Below are 14233 nucleotides of genomic sequence, written 5' to 3'. Positions count from 1 at the left end.
CGGGTGAAAAGTACTCTGGTGCGCTGTGAGTGAGCAGGGGGTTGCAGCGGGGAGTGGGGGGGGGAGGGAGAGAGAGAGGGCTCCCCCCTGTTCCCCGCTGCTACCCCCTACTCTCCTCTGCAACCCCCCGCCCCACAGCGCACCCGAGTACTTTTCACCCGAGTAGTGAAGTACTCGAAAATCGCGGTGCTCGATTGCGAAATCGCCCTTACCGAGTACGTTCGCTCATCTCTAATTGCTGATCTTGTGGAGGCAGTGACCTTCAGTGGATATAAAACGTCTCCACATCCCTGTTAAACTGGTCTTTTCATCAATATTTGCAGGCCATCCAGTTCTTGGTGCTGTCACTGTTATGCCGTTAATCCCCTTCTTGCTGACGGTCTTCACGGTGTTCCCTTGTATATGTAATGTCTTGGATATGTTGTGGCCTGACTGACTCCTTCCAACAATCAGCCCCCTTTGATGTGTTGTAAGATCTTCACAGACCCAACTAACACAATTTCAGGAAAATCCTCCTAGAAGAGCCGAACTTTATATGGGGACCCAGAATCCCCGTAAGTAATGGCCTCGGAGTGTTGACTGCTATTTAACATGAGTTTAAATGTGATTGGCTGATTCTGACCACATCCCCCTCCCCAACTATAAGAGGGTTCGAATACTTATTCACATGATTTAAGTTTTGCTATTTTATTTCTCCTCCCTAAAGGTTTTCAGTGTGTTGTTCCTCAGGTTGTCCAGATAGCGGCTCACATGGAGGGGAAAGAAAGCTGAAATTATTTCTCTTGGTTGGATTTTTTAACATGGAAAAAAATGTGGCATTTTAACGTAGACTTTTTCCATCCACTGTATCTATTCGTGGTTGTTACTGAAGACCAAAAGTGACAGAACTATAGACAATGCATATTCTCACTACAGCCAAACATGGATGAGATGGAAGTACAGAGTTGTTCTCTGTGGACTCTGTTGGCTTGGACTACAGAAATGGCCAAAGTGGCCGTTGTACACGGCTTTCTGTAACTTCCATAGAAGTACATGGCGGTTGCATTAACCACTTATGAGCTGTGAAATCGTAGCCCGCTGTTTATGTAATTCCTTAATTGCACTTCAGTTCAATGGAAATTATGGAAACAGCTTATACTATCCTACCAAAAGTATTTGGACCCCCTTATTGGTAGAATGAATTGTAACTTATTATCATGTCAGATGTCCCAAACCATGCGCATAAGATGCCGACCTTGGAGGGGTCAGCCATAGTTTATGATAGGAACTACATACTTTTAGATTATTTTGATGTGTGCAAGCTGTCCATCGTGAAGCACCAGGCATTGGCCCGTCTACAATGGTGCAAGGAGCGTCGTCATCGGACAGTTGGGCAATGGAAGAATGTTCTATGGAGTGACGAATCACGTTACTCCATCTTCACATCAGATGGAGGTACCTGGGTGTGGAGGATGATGAGAACGCTGCCTACCTGAGTGTGTTGTGCCAACAGTTACGTACGGCGGAGGGTCCGTTAAGGTCTGGGGATGTTTTACATGGCATGGTCTCCGTCCGTTGGTTGTAGTGGCAACAATCCTGAACACGGAGGGGACCCTGACACTCTAGACAATAATGTGCTGCTGACAATGTGGCAATACTCTGGGAATGGTCGGCCATACTTCCAACAGGACGAGTCTTGTCACAAATTCACCGCTGTTTTACGCTGGTTTGAGGATATAGATGTTCCACGATTGGACCGGCTGCACAGAGTCCTGACCTGAACTTACTGAACATCTCTGAGGCAAACTGGAATGTCAGGTTATATGGACAGCTTCTATCTTCTCTGAGAGAACTTTCCAGAAATTTGCAGGATGAATGCAGGAAAATACCAGCTGAAGTGTATCAGAATGTAGAATGTATACCACAGAGAGTATCTGAGGTCATTAGGGCCAAAGGAGCCCCACTAAGTATTAACATATGGGAATAAATACTGCTTGTGGTTCCTGCTCAGGAGTCCAATTACTATTGGTAGAATAGTTATATGTGGATGACTTTGTGTAGGAAGTAGAAAGGGTGTTCAAGTGTTTGTTTCATCACAAATTACCCTTTTACTATCAGAGCCCCCGTGTTTATCATCTGAATCGAGAACCGCTGATTTTGACGGGGGGGGGGGGGGGGGGGGCGCTGCGGGGACAATGTTTTATTCCACCTATTTGTCCGTGACTTTCATTATACATTTTTGAATAAGACAATATTTTCTACTGAATTATGAAAATGTTGATTTCAGTAAACGCCACAATGTGTATTTATTGGCGCAGAGAGATAATTAGTACGTCTAAAATCAATGGCGTTTATAATTCTACATATCTCCAGCCCTACGGCAATGTGATTACTACACGGCGTATAACCGCCATGTAAGGGGCGACACAAACCAGTATTAATTATGAATTCTCTTCTGCTTCACTAAGCAATTCCCCCTACAATAACATACTGTAACACAGATGATTGGGATTTTCTATTAACGGCATCACTGAGGGCACTGGAGATTATGCAAATACGGTCATATTTACTTACAGAAATACGCTCTTTTGTATGACTTGTAATCCCAGAATGCTGAATGAAGAACAAAGCTATTACAGCCGGATCTCATGAACGTAGATCCTTCTTACCCGAATTGTACGAGGGTTAAAGGAGTTCTCTGAAATAAAAAAAAAAAAAAAACACATTTCGATACACCCTGTTAGGAAATTCTGAATTAATGGGAAGGAACGTTCCCATTCAGGATCTATACGATCCTACCAAAAGTAACTGGACATCTGACAAGAATCCCAAGTAGTATTCCCTTCCATATGGTAATACTCAGTGGGGTGCTTTGGCCCTGATAACATTAGCTACTCTCCGTGGCATACCTTCTACCAAGCCACGATAGAAGCGCGCCATAACAGTAAGGCCCATATCAGTCAAAGATGCAGAATAGAGAATTCCGCCATTCACTATATAAATTCTCAGCTTCTCCTTTTTGGAATCTTCTTCAGGATGGAAGCTGCTCCATAACTATTTAACAAGCTTCACTTGAATCTATGTACTCAAGAAGACCTTTCTCACAGTCCTGTAATTTGGCTTTATTGACATAGTTGTCATTAAGACCCGGCTTAATGAGCGGAAAAGACACGAATCCTAAAGATAAAGCTCTTAAAGTGACAGTGATCCTTTACTTGCTTGTCAGTAGAAGAAAGCTCAAACAGCGCTATCTGATGCACAGAAGTCACACATCATTTCGGCCGATTACATTGTTTTCTCTTAACATATTCCCTATGATATGGTCTATGCCGGGGGGAGGGGCGCCGATGCTAGTTTTACAAAATATTTTCTATTCTGCTCTATTTTGGAATGAAGTAAAAATTCTACAAATCCCATAACTCTTCTGAGACATGAACATTGTAATGACCGCTGAACACAGCCAACAGTCCCTCACAACTCCTCCCCAGGGAGTCCCATCTTCTATGTCACCTAAGCAGCAAATGCCACGCCATCTGCTCTACTGTCAGTGCCACCCAAAGGCATACGTGCCCATCCTGTCTCTTAAATGGCCCGCACATGCACCCAGCTTTCCCATCCGTAGGCGGTCTGCATGTTCCTCTGACTATTTGAGGCAGTCTTGCCACTGGACGGTGCCTGAACTATAGGTTCCGTAACAGACCATTTTACACAGGCCAATTATTATATATTCAAAGTCTTCGCAATTTGAGGATAAGGAACATTTTTCTGAAATGGTACTATTTTTATATGCAGTTTTTCACAGATTGGTGCACCTCTGACCATCTTTGCTTCTGAGAGACTCGGCCTCTCTAACATGCTTTCTTTATACATAGTCATGTGACTTAGTAGAAAAGTGACCCTCCAGCTGTTTTTCATTTGTATCCCTTACTTTTCCAGCCTTTTGTTACCCCTGTCCTAACTTTTGTGAGATGTGTTGCTGCCATCAAGTGAGTTATTTTTTTTTTAATGTAATGGAAAAATATCTCCCTCCCCCTTCTGACATTTTCTATGTTCTACTATGTATAAAATATGGTTATGCGAGATTTCCAAATCATTGCGTTCTTTTTTTATTTACATTTTACATACCGGTAGTATCTCAACTTTTTGGGCATTGGGGCTGTACATTTTTTTGTCCCCATAAGCCGATTCTCATTCCTTGCAAAAGACAATTAAACTCCTGCTTATTGACAGTCGTACATATCGATCGGCGCACGTTACACAAGACTGAGAATTCGGCAGATGTGAAAGGAACTTGACACTAAAATATACCAGTTTATGGATACACTAAATTGGGCCATAAGTAAGTGAATACTTGTAAGGGTAAATAATCTGTCAAGTATGTTTCAATTGCTCGATTTCCTGATTATTTTCTCTTACAAATATTCACTTACTGCCCTTTTACACGCAACATGAACTGCACGATCCTCGTTTGCCGAGCGAACAAGCTAGTGATGTCATCCCCAGCTTATGTGCGCCTGTTTAGACAGGCGGATCATCATTGAGAATCGTGAACTTCTTGTTCACTTCTGCTTCAGTGTTTGACGTTCTATGTGAAGCACCCAACAATCAGTGTTTAAATGCAATGAGAAGTGAACGAACCAACAATCTGGCTGAAACCGAATGACAAACGAGAAGTGAACGACTCTGACTGGTCGTTCAGTCGTTTGCTGCGTTTATTGTCTACTTTCATTCACTTAAACGATATTTGGAATGATAATTGTTCCGTCTAGATGCACTAGGCTGGGGTCACACGGGGCCGCAGCAAAAACCGCAAGCTTTCCGCCAGGAGAAGCGGCCCGGCCGCTTGCTCTTCCGCTGTGGCCGGCGCTCTCATAGAGGAGAGCGCAGTTGCAACGGAAAGAAAAAAGATTGGACATGCTGCGGTCGGCAAAGCCGAGCCGCAGCAGCGGTTTCGGCCGGATTAACCGCAGCGGATTGGCCATCCCGTGTGGACGAGATTTCTGAGAAATCTCGTCCACATGGCTGGCTAATCCCGAGATTAGCGGCCGCAGGCGGATTTGCCGTGCGGTAATTCCGGACCGAATTTCCGCGGCAAATCTGCCCTGTGTGAACCCCCCCTTAGTTTCTTCATGACGCTTGATACATATTAGTGTCAACCATCTATACCCAATGTAAATGTCCGTCTTCCGGCAGTGGTCACCCAGTTGGGAGTCTGACGGAGGAAATCACTAATGGAGTTACAGGGAATTATGTTCTCCATCTATTAGCGGACGGGATGCAGTCGCTTCACTTCCATTGTTTCCTTTCAAGTAAATGATGAGATAATCAGACTAATCTGACGCCTGACATGAGAATCACCAAATATGGTCACTTTATGAGCGGCCAGCCATTGACTTACATTTTCTTTGTCTGATGTATTAATATGCCCAAAGCGCTGATCGCCTGACACGTAGTTTTCAAGGTCTTTTTCTCTTGGTGTGTCCACCCTTTCCCTGTCCCCTCATTCATGTGGACGCAGACACAGTCAAGCCTACATTATCGGCCCATGTAATGATACTAGTGACTCTTTAAATGGAGGCTTTTCTTATTCACACTTCACCATTAAAAGCAGAAAAGGCTTTTGGCCACGGCCATACAAGCATAATCAATTGTATATGTTTGCAATCCTGAATGCATTTCGGCCATATGCTGCGCCGCATCGCTACATGAATGAGCATTTACCGAATCAGTCCCACCACATTAAACAGAAAAACAATCTTTATTCATGGTAACTTATCAGTTTCAATTAATCAACCCTAACAATGGAATTTCTGATGTGCTTAAGCAACTTGAAAGCAATAGGTCATCTCCAGGGCAGTCTTGTTGTGTCTTTGTGTCTTCAGATTTAGACAAAGCCTCAAGGAACCTCATAACGAGCAAAATGTTACATTGTATCATTACTAGTTATTAAAGACTCGATACTTATCGTCCAGTTTTACGCTCTGTGTGTATATTTCTACTTTTATAGAAGTCGGCGCTCTTGTTGGACACCGGCCGTTACTAGAAGTTTGCCGCCTGGAAGAGAATAAGATATAGGCTGACCATTCTTTCAAAGCCGCTGTGCTGCTATGTGAATGGCATTGTGCAGACCATTCCAGTGGGTATTGAAAAGAGGTAACCATTGGTTTGATTTGGTTACACGCTTTAGCAAAGAACTCCCTCCCACTGCCTAAGGGTCTGTGAAAGGTCCATGACCTGTTTAGAAGAGTCAAGCGAAATGTCATGTTGCCCCTCCCCAATGGGAGTATCTGCGTTCATTTGATCCGTATAAAAAATGATTGGGGATGGTTAGATCACAGCTTTTGAATTGCAATTTATAGTAGTTTACCAAAAATTCACATTGTTAGCCCAGAAAACATGGAAATGTTTCTTGCTAAATTGCATTACCTGTGAAACATCATTAGTAGAGATGAGCGAACGCGTTCGTCCGAGCTTGATATTCGTGCGAATATTAGGGTGTTCGGGATGTTCGTTATTCGTGACGAACACCATGCGGTGTTCTGGTTACTTTCACTTCCTTCCCTGAGACGTTAGCGCGCTTTTCTGGCCAATTGAAAGACAGGGAAGGCATTACAACTTCCCCCTGCAACGTTTAAGCCCTATACCACCCCCCTGCTGTGAGTGGCTGGCGAGATCAGGTGTTCGCCTAATATAAAAGTCGGCCCCTCCCGCGGCTCGCCTCAGATGCGGTGTGAGTTAGATGAGGGACAGTGCTGTTTATACCGGAGCTGCTGTAGGGAAAGAATTGGTAGTTAGTGTAGGCTTCAAGACCCCCCAAAGGTCCTTATTAGGGCCACTGATAGCTGTGTGTTGGCTGCTGTTAGCAGTGGGATTTTTTTTTTTTTCTCAAAATCGCCTCTGCAGACCGTTGCACCTGGCATTAGGGACAGAAGTGCTGCATAGGCAGGGAGAGTGTTAGGAGTGAGTGTAGCCTTCAAGAACCTCAACGGTCCTTTCTAGGGCCATATTTATCCGTGTGCAGTACTGTCCAGGCTGCTGTTGGCTGTGCTGCATTTTTTTTGGGCTTCTCAAAATCGCCTCTGCAGAGCATTGCACCCTCCATTGATACTGCAGGGAAAGAATTGTATAGGCAGGGCCACAACACAGTTATTATTCATAGAATATACGCAGTGCTGCCTGTTGGTGGGAAAAAACTGAAAACAAATCTATTTGTCCAGCCTCTGTCCGTCCTTACGCCTGTGTAGACGTGTGAGCTGCGTGAAAAACATTGCTAAATCATACGCAGCCAGCTACGCTTTACTGCTGTGTTCGCCATTTGCTTTCCTTAATTGGGAAAAAAAATACCTGCTCTCCAAGAGTTATAATAACTCTGCTACCCTCACGTTCTGTGACACATAAGCAGGGACACAGCGCAGTTATTAAACTTCGCAGGTTCATTGAATATACGCAGTGCTGCCTGTTGGTGGGAAAAAACTGAAAACAAATCTATTTGTCCAGCCTGTGTCCGTCCTTACGCCTGTGGAGACGTGTGAGCTGCGTGAAGAACATTGCTAAATCATACGCAGCCAGCTACGCTTTACTGCTGTGTTCGCCATTTGCTTTCCTTAATTGGGAAAAAAAAATACCTGCTCTCCAAGAGTTATAATAACTCTGCTACCCTCACGTTCTGTGACACATAAGCAGGGACACAGCGCAGTTATTAAACTTCGCAGGTTCATTGAATATACGCAGTGCTGCCTGTTGGTGGGAAAAAACTGAAAACAAATCTATTTGTCCAGCCTGTGTCCGTCCTTACGCCTGTGGAGACGTGTGAGCTGCGTGAAGAACATTGCTAAATCATACGCAGCCAGCTACGCTTTACTGCTGTGTTCGCCATTTGCTTTCCTTAATTGGGAAAAAAAAATACCTGCTCTCCAAGAGTTATAATAACTCTGCTACCCTCACGTTCTGTGACACATAAGCAGGGACACAGCACAGTTATTAAACTTTGATAATTCATTCACTAGAGGCAGTGGGGCCTTTCGTTTTCCAAAAAGGGCAAAAATTATATTTGGCCTGCAGTCTTGCGCCAATTTATTTCCTGCCTGGGAAATCTAATCACTGGTAATACAGCATGCTGAGGGGTAGGGGTAAGCCTAGAGGACGTGGACGTGGACGTGGCAGAGGACGCGGAGGGCCAAGTGAGGGTGTGGGCACAGGCCAAGCTCCTGATCCAGGTGTGTCGCAGCTGTCTGCTGCGCGATTAGGAGAGAGGCACGTTTCTGGCGTCCCCACATTCATCGCCCAATTAATGGGTCCACGCGGGAGACGGTTATTAGAAAATGAGCAGTGTGAGCAGGTCCTGTCCTGGATGGCAGAAAGTGCTTCGAGCAACCTATCGTCTACCCGCAGTTCTGCGCCGTCCACTGCTGCCAATCCGAATCCTCTGTCTGCTGCTCCTCCTTCCTCCCAGCCTCCTCAGTCCACTACAATGACACCTGCTCAGGAGCGGGAACACTCCCAGGAACTGTTCTCGGGCCCCTGCTTAGATTGGGCAGCAGCGGTTCCTCTCCCACCAGAGGAGTTTATCGTCACTGATGCCCAACCATTCGAAAGTTCCCGGGGTCCGGGGGAAGAGGCTGGGGACTTCCGCCAACTGTCTCAACAACTTTCTGTGGGTGAGGAGGACGATGACGATCAGACACAGTTGTCTTGCAGTGAGGTAGTAGTAAGGGCAGTAAGTCCCAGGGAGCAGCGCACAGAGGATTCGGAGGAAGAGCAGCAGGACGATGAGGTGACTGACCCCACCTGGTGTGCAACGCTTACTCAGGAGGACAGGTCTTCAGAGGGGGAGTCAAGGGCATCAGCAGGGCAGGTTGCAAGAGGCAGTGCGGTGGCCAGGGGTAGAGGCAGGGCCAGACCGAATAATCCACCAAGTGTTTCCCAAAGCGCCCCCTCGCGCCATGCCACCCTGCGTAGGCCGAGGTGCTCTAAGGTCTGGCAGTTTTTCACAGAGACGCCTGACGACCGACGAACAGTGGTGTGCAACCTTTGTCGCGCAAAGCTCAGCCGGGGAGCCAACACCAACAGCCTCACCACCACCACCATGCGCAGACATATGATGGCCAAGCACCCCGCAAGGTGGGACAAAGGCCGTTCACCGTCTCCGGTTTGCACCCCTGCCTCTCCCCCTGTGCCCCAACCTGCCACTGAGATGCAACCCCCCTCTCAGGACACAGGCACTACCGCCTCATGGCCTGCACCCACACCCTCATCTCCGCTGTCCTCGGCCCCATCCAGCAGTGTAGTTCAGCGCACCGTTCAGCCGTCGCTTGCGCAAGTGTTCGAGCGCAAGCGCAAGTACGCCGCCACGCACCCGCACGCTCAAACGTTAACCGTCCGCATCGCAAAATTCATCAGCCTTGAGATGCTGCCGTATAGGGTTGTGGAAACGGAGTCCTTCAAAAGTATCATGGAGGCGGCGGCCCCGCGCTACTCAGTTCCCAGTCGCCACTACTTTTCCCGATGTGCCGTCCCAGCCCTGCACGACCACGTCTCCCGCAACATTGTGCGCGCCCTCACCAACGCGGTTACTGCCACGGTCCACTTAACTACGGACACGTGGACAAGCACAGGCGGGCAGGGCCACTACATCTCCCTGACGGCACATTGGGTGAATTTAGTGGAGGCTGGGACAGAGTCAGAGCCTGGGACCGCTCACGTCCTACCCACCCCCAGAATTGCGGGCCCCAGCTCGGTGCTGGTATCTGCGGAGGTGTATGCTTCCTCCACTAAAGCACCCTCCTCCTCCTCCTCCTCCTCTGTCTCACAATCAAGATGTGTTAGCAGCAGCATGTCGCCAGCAGTCGGTGTCGCGCGGTGTGGCAGCACAGCGGTGGGCAAGCGTCAGCAGGCCGTGCTGAAACTACTCAGCTTAGGCGATAAGAGGCACACGGCCCACGAACTGCTGCAGGGTCTGACACAGCAGACCGACCGCTGGCTTGCGCCGCTGAGCCTCCAACCGGGCATGGTCGTGTGTGACAACGGCCGTAACCTGGTGGCGGCTCTGCAGCTTGGCAGCCTCACGCACGTGCCATGCCTGGCCCACGTCTTTAATTTGGTGGTTCAGCGGTTTCTGAAAAGCTACCCACGCTTGTCAGACCTGCTCGTAAAGGCGCGCCGGCTCTGCGCACATTTCCGCAAGTCCCACACGGACGCTGCCACCCTGCGCACCCTGCAACATCACTTTAAGCTGCCAGTGCACCGACTGCTGTGCGACGTGCCCACACGGTGGAACTCTACGCTCCACATGTTGGCCAGGCTCTATGAACAACGGAGAGCTATAGTCGAATACCAACTCCAACATGGGCGGCGCAGTGGGAGTCAGCCTCCTCAATTCCTTTCAGAAGAGTGGGCCTGGTTGGCAGACATCTGCCATGTCCTTGGTAATTTTGAGGAGTCTACCCAGGTGGTGAGCGGCGATGCTACAATCATTAGCGTCACCATTCCTCTGCTATGCATCTTGAGAAATTCCCTGCAAACCATAAAGGCAGCTGCTTTGCGCTCGGAAACGGGGGCGGGGGAAGACAGTATGCCGCTGGATAGTCAGGGCACCCTCCTGTCTATTTCTCAGCGCGTACAGGAGGAGGAGGAGGAGCATGAGGAGGATGAGGAGGAGGGGGAAGAGACAGCTTGGCCCGCTGCTGACGGTACACCGGCTGATTGCCTGTCATCCTTTCAGCGTGTATGGCCTGAGGAGGAGGAGGAGGAGGAGGAGGATCCTGAAAGTGATCTTCCTAGTGAAGACAGCCATGTGTTGCGTACAGGTACCCTGGCACACATGGCTGACTTCATGTTAGGATGCCTTTCTCGTGACCCTCGCGTTGCACGCATTCTGGCCACGACGGATTACTGGGTGTACACACTGCTCGATCCACGGTATAAGGAGAACCTGCCCACTCTGATTCCCGAAGAGGAAAGGGGTTCGAGAGTGTTGCTATACCACAGGACCCTTGCGGACAAGCTGATGGTAAAATTCCCAGCCGACAGCGCTAGTGGCAGAAGGCGCAGTTCCGAGGGCCATGTTGCAGGGGATGTGCGTAGATCGAGCAGCATGTACATCCCAGGCAGTGCAACAGTCTTTAAGGGCCTGGCCAGCTTTATGGCTCCCCACCAAGACTGTGTCACCGCTCCCCAGTCACGGCTGAGTCGGCGGGAGCACTGCAAAAGGATGGTGAGGGAGTACGTAGCGGATCGCACGACCATCCTTGGTGACGCCTCTGCCCCCTACAACTACTGGGTGTCGAAGCTGGACACGTGGCCTGAACTAGCCCTGTATGCCCTTGAGGTGCTTGCTTGTCCTGCGGCTAGCGTGTTGTCGGAGAGGGTGTTTAGTGCGGCTGGGGGAATCATCACAGATAAGCGTAGCCGCTTGTCAACCGACAGTGCCGACAGGCTAACACTCATCAAGATGAACAAAGGCTGGATTTCCCCAGACTTCTGTTCTCCACCAGCGGACAGCAGCGATACGTAAGCAATACGTAGGCTGCACCCGCGGATGGAAGCTACGTTCTCTCTCACCATCCAAAACGGGGACATTTCTGCTTCATCAATCTGTGTCTAATATTCCTCCTCCTCCTCCTCCTGCTCCACCTCCTGAAACCTCACGTAATCACGCTGAACGGGCAATTTTTCTTAGGGCCACAAGGCTCACTCAAATAATTTTTCAGAACAATTTTTATAAGTTTCAATGCGCTTAAAAGCATTGGAACTTTAACTTGAACCAATTTTTCGTTACACTGGGCTGCCTCCAGGCCTAGTTACCACTTAAGCCACATTAACCAAAGCGATTAATGGGTTTCACCTGCCCTCTTGGCTGGCCATGGCCAATTTTTGGGATGTACATTAGTACTGTTGATACAGCAATTTGTGTGGGCCCTCGCCTACAGTGTAATCAAATTAATTTTTAGCCCACCTGCATTACAGCTGACGTTACCTCAGCTGTGTTGGGCAATGCAATGGGATATTTTTGTGTACCGCCGGTGGGTTCCAGGGAGCCACCCATGCTGTAGGTGCACACTGAGTTTTTAATACATCTGTACACTTCTAAAGAACCCGTCTGACCGGGGCATGCAGTGTGGGCCGAAGCCCACCTGTATTACGCACGACATTACTACCTCAGCTGTGTTGGGCAATGCAATGGGATATTTCTATGTACCGCCGGTGGCTTCCTGGCACCCACCCAGGCAGTGGGTCCACAGGGAGTTAAACCTACATGTGTCCACTTGTAAAGAATCCCAGTCTGACTGGGGCATGCAGTGTGGGCCGAAGCACACCTGTATTACGCACGACATTACTACCTCAGCTGTGTTGGGCAATGCAATGGGATATTTTTGTGTACCGCCGGTGGCTTCCTGGCACCCACCCAGGCAGTGGGTCCACAGGGAGTTAAACCTACATGTGTCCACTTGTAAAGAATCCCAGTCTGACTGGGGCATGCAGTGTGGGCCGAAGCACACCTGTATTACGCACGACATTACTACCTCAGCTGTGTTGGGCAATGCAATGGGATATTTCTATGTACCGCCGGTGGCTTCCTGGCACCCACCCAGGCAGTGGGTCCACAGGGAGTTAAACCTACATGTGTCCACTTGTAAAGAATCCCAGTCTGACTGGGGCATGCAGTGTGGGCCGAAGCACACCTGTATTACGCACGACATTACTACCTCAGCTGTGTTGGGCAATGCAATGGGATATTTTTGTGTACCGCCGGTGGGTTCCAGGGAGCCACCCATGCTGTGGGTCGACAGGGACTTCACAATAGGGAGTTGTACCTGCCTGTGTCTATGAATTAAAAAGCCCGGTCTGACTGGGGCATGCAGACACCTTGACAGAATGAATAGTGTGTGGCACATAGGTTCCCCATTGCTATGCCCACGTGTGCAGCTCCTGATGGCGGTGGCACAGGATTCTATTACTCATCGCTTCTGTACAGCATTGTGGGCTATCGCTCCGCCACTTTTAAAGAGGGTCGCTGCCTAGCCGTGCCAACCTCTGCAGTGTATGCCTGCGGTCCCTCGTCATGGCAGACGCAATTCTAAATAGACATGAGCGTGGTGTGGCATGAGGGCAGCTGAAGGCTGCGCAGGGACACTTTGGTGTGCGCTGTGGGGGGGAGGGGGTGCGGTTGGGCAGCATGTAACTCAGGAGAAGTGGCAGTGGAGTGTCATGCAGGCAGTGATTGTGCTTTGTTGGAGGTAGTGTGGTGCTTAGCAAAGGTATGCCATGCTAATGAGCGCTTTTCAGAAGTAAAAGTTGTTGGGAGGGGGGGGGGGCCCACTCTTGCCGCTATTGTGGCTTAATAGTGGGACCTGTGAACTTAGGATGCAGCCCAACATGTAGCCCCTCGCCTGCCCTATCCGTCACTGTGTCATTCCCATCACTTTCCTGAATTGCCCAGATTTTCACACATGAAAACCTTAGCGAGCATCGGCAAAATACAAAAATGTTCTGGTCGCCCATTGACTTCAATGGGGTTCGTTGTTCGAAACGAACCCTCGAGCATCACGGGAAGTTCGTTACGAATAACGAACACCCGAACATTTTGGTGTTCGCTCATCTCTAATCATTAGTCTTCGGGGGATGAGAGTCCTTCATGTCCTTTAATAATACTACTGGGGCAGGAAAACACTTCTGTAGGAGGATGTATACTAAATGTAATGCTGCAAATGATAGAAATATAGATATGTGATAGAGAGATATGTGATAGATATGAGATAGATAGATATAGATATGTGATAGAGAGATATGAGATAGATATGAGATAGATAGATATGTGATAGAGAGATATGAGATGGGGAGATAGATATGAGATAGATAGAAGGATAGATAGATATGAGATGGATAGATAGATAGATAGATAGATATGAGATGGGGAGATAGATATGTGATAGAGAGATATGAGATGGGGAGATGGATATGCAATAGATATGGATGGATGGATGGATGGATAGATATGAGATGGATAGAGATAGATAGATAGATATAGATATGCGATAGATATAGATATGTGATACATAGATAGATAGATAGATAGATATAGATATGCGATAGAGAGATATGAGATGGGGAGATAGATATGCAATAGAGATAGATAGATATAGATATGCGATAGATATAGATATGTGATAGATAGATATAGATATGCGATAGATTGATAGGAGATAGATAGATAGATACATAGATATGTGATAGAGAGATAGATAGATATGAGATA

The 14233-nt window shown here is 48.1% G+C and overlaps 1 protein-coding gene across 1 annotated transcript in view; it reads left to right on the top strand.

Annotated features, from left to right (window-relative positions):
• The window catches only part of C12H10orf67 (chromosome 12 C10orf67 homolog), a 134128-nt gene that overhangs the window by 106265 nt on the left and 13630 nt on the right, over positions 1 to 14233 (top strand). The window lies entirely within an intron of this gene.

The sequence above is a fragment of the Eleutherodactylus coqui genome, chromosome 12 (assembly GCF_035609145.1).
Source record: "Eleutherodactylus coqui strain aEleCoq1 chromosome 12, aEleCoq1.hap1, whole genome shotgun sequence".
Classification (NCBI taxonomy): Eukaryota; Metazoa; Chordata; class Amphibia; order Anura; family Eleutherodactylidae; genus Eleutherodactylus; species Eleutherodactylus coqui.
Note: the sequence above shows the minus strand (reverse complement) of the source record. Positions and strands in the feature narration are given on the sequence as shown.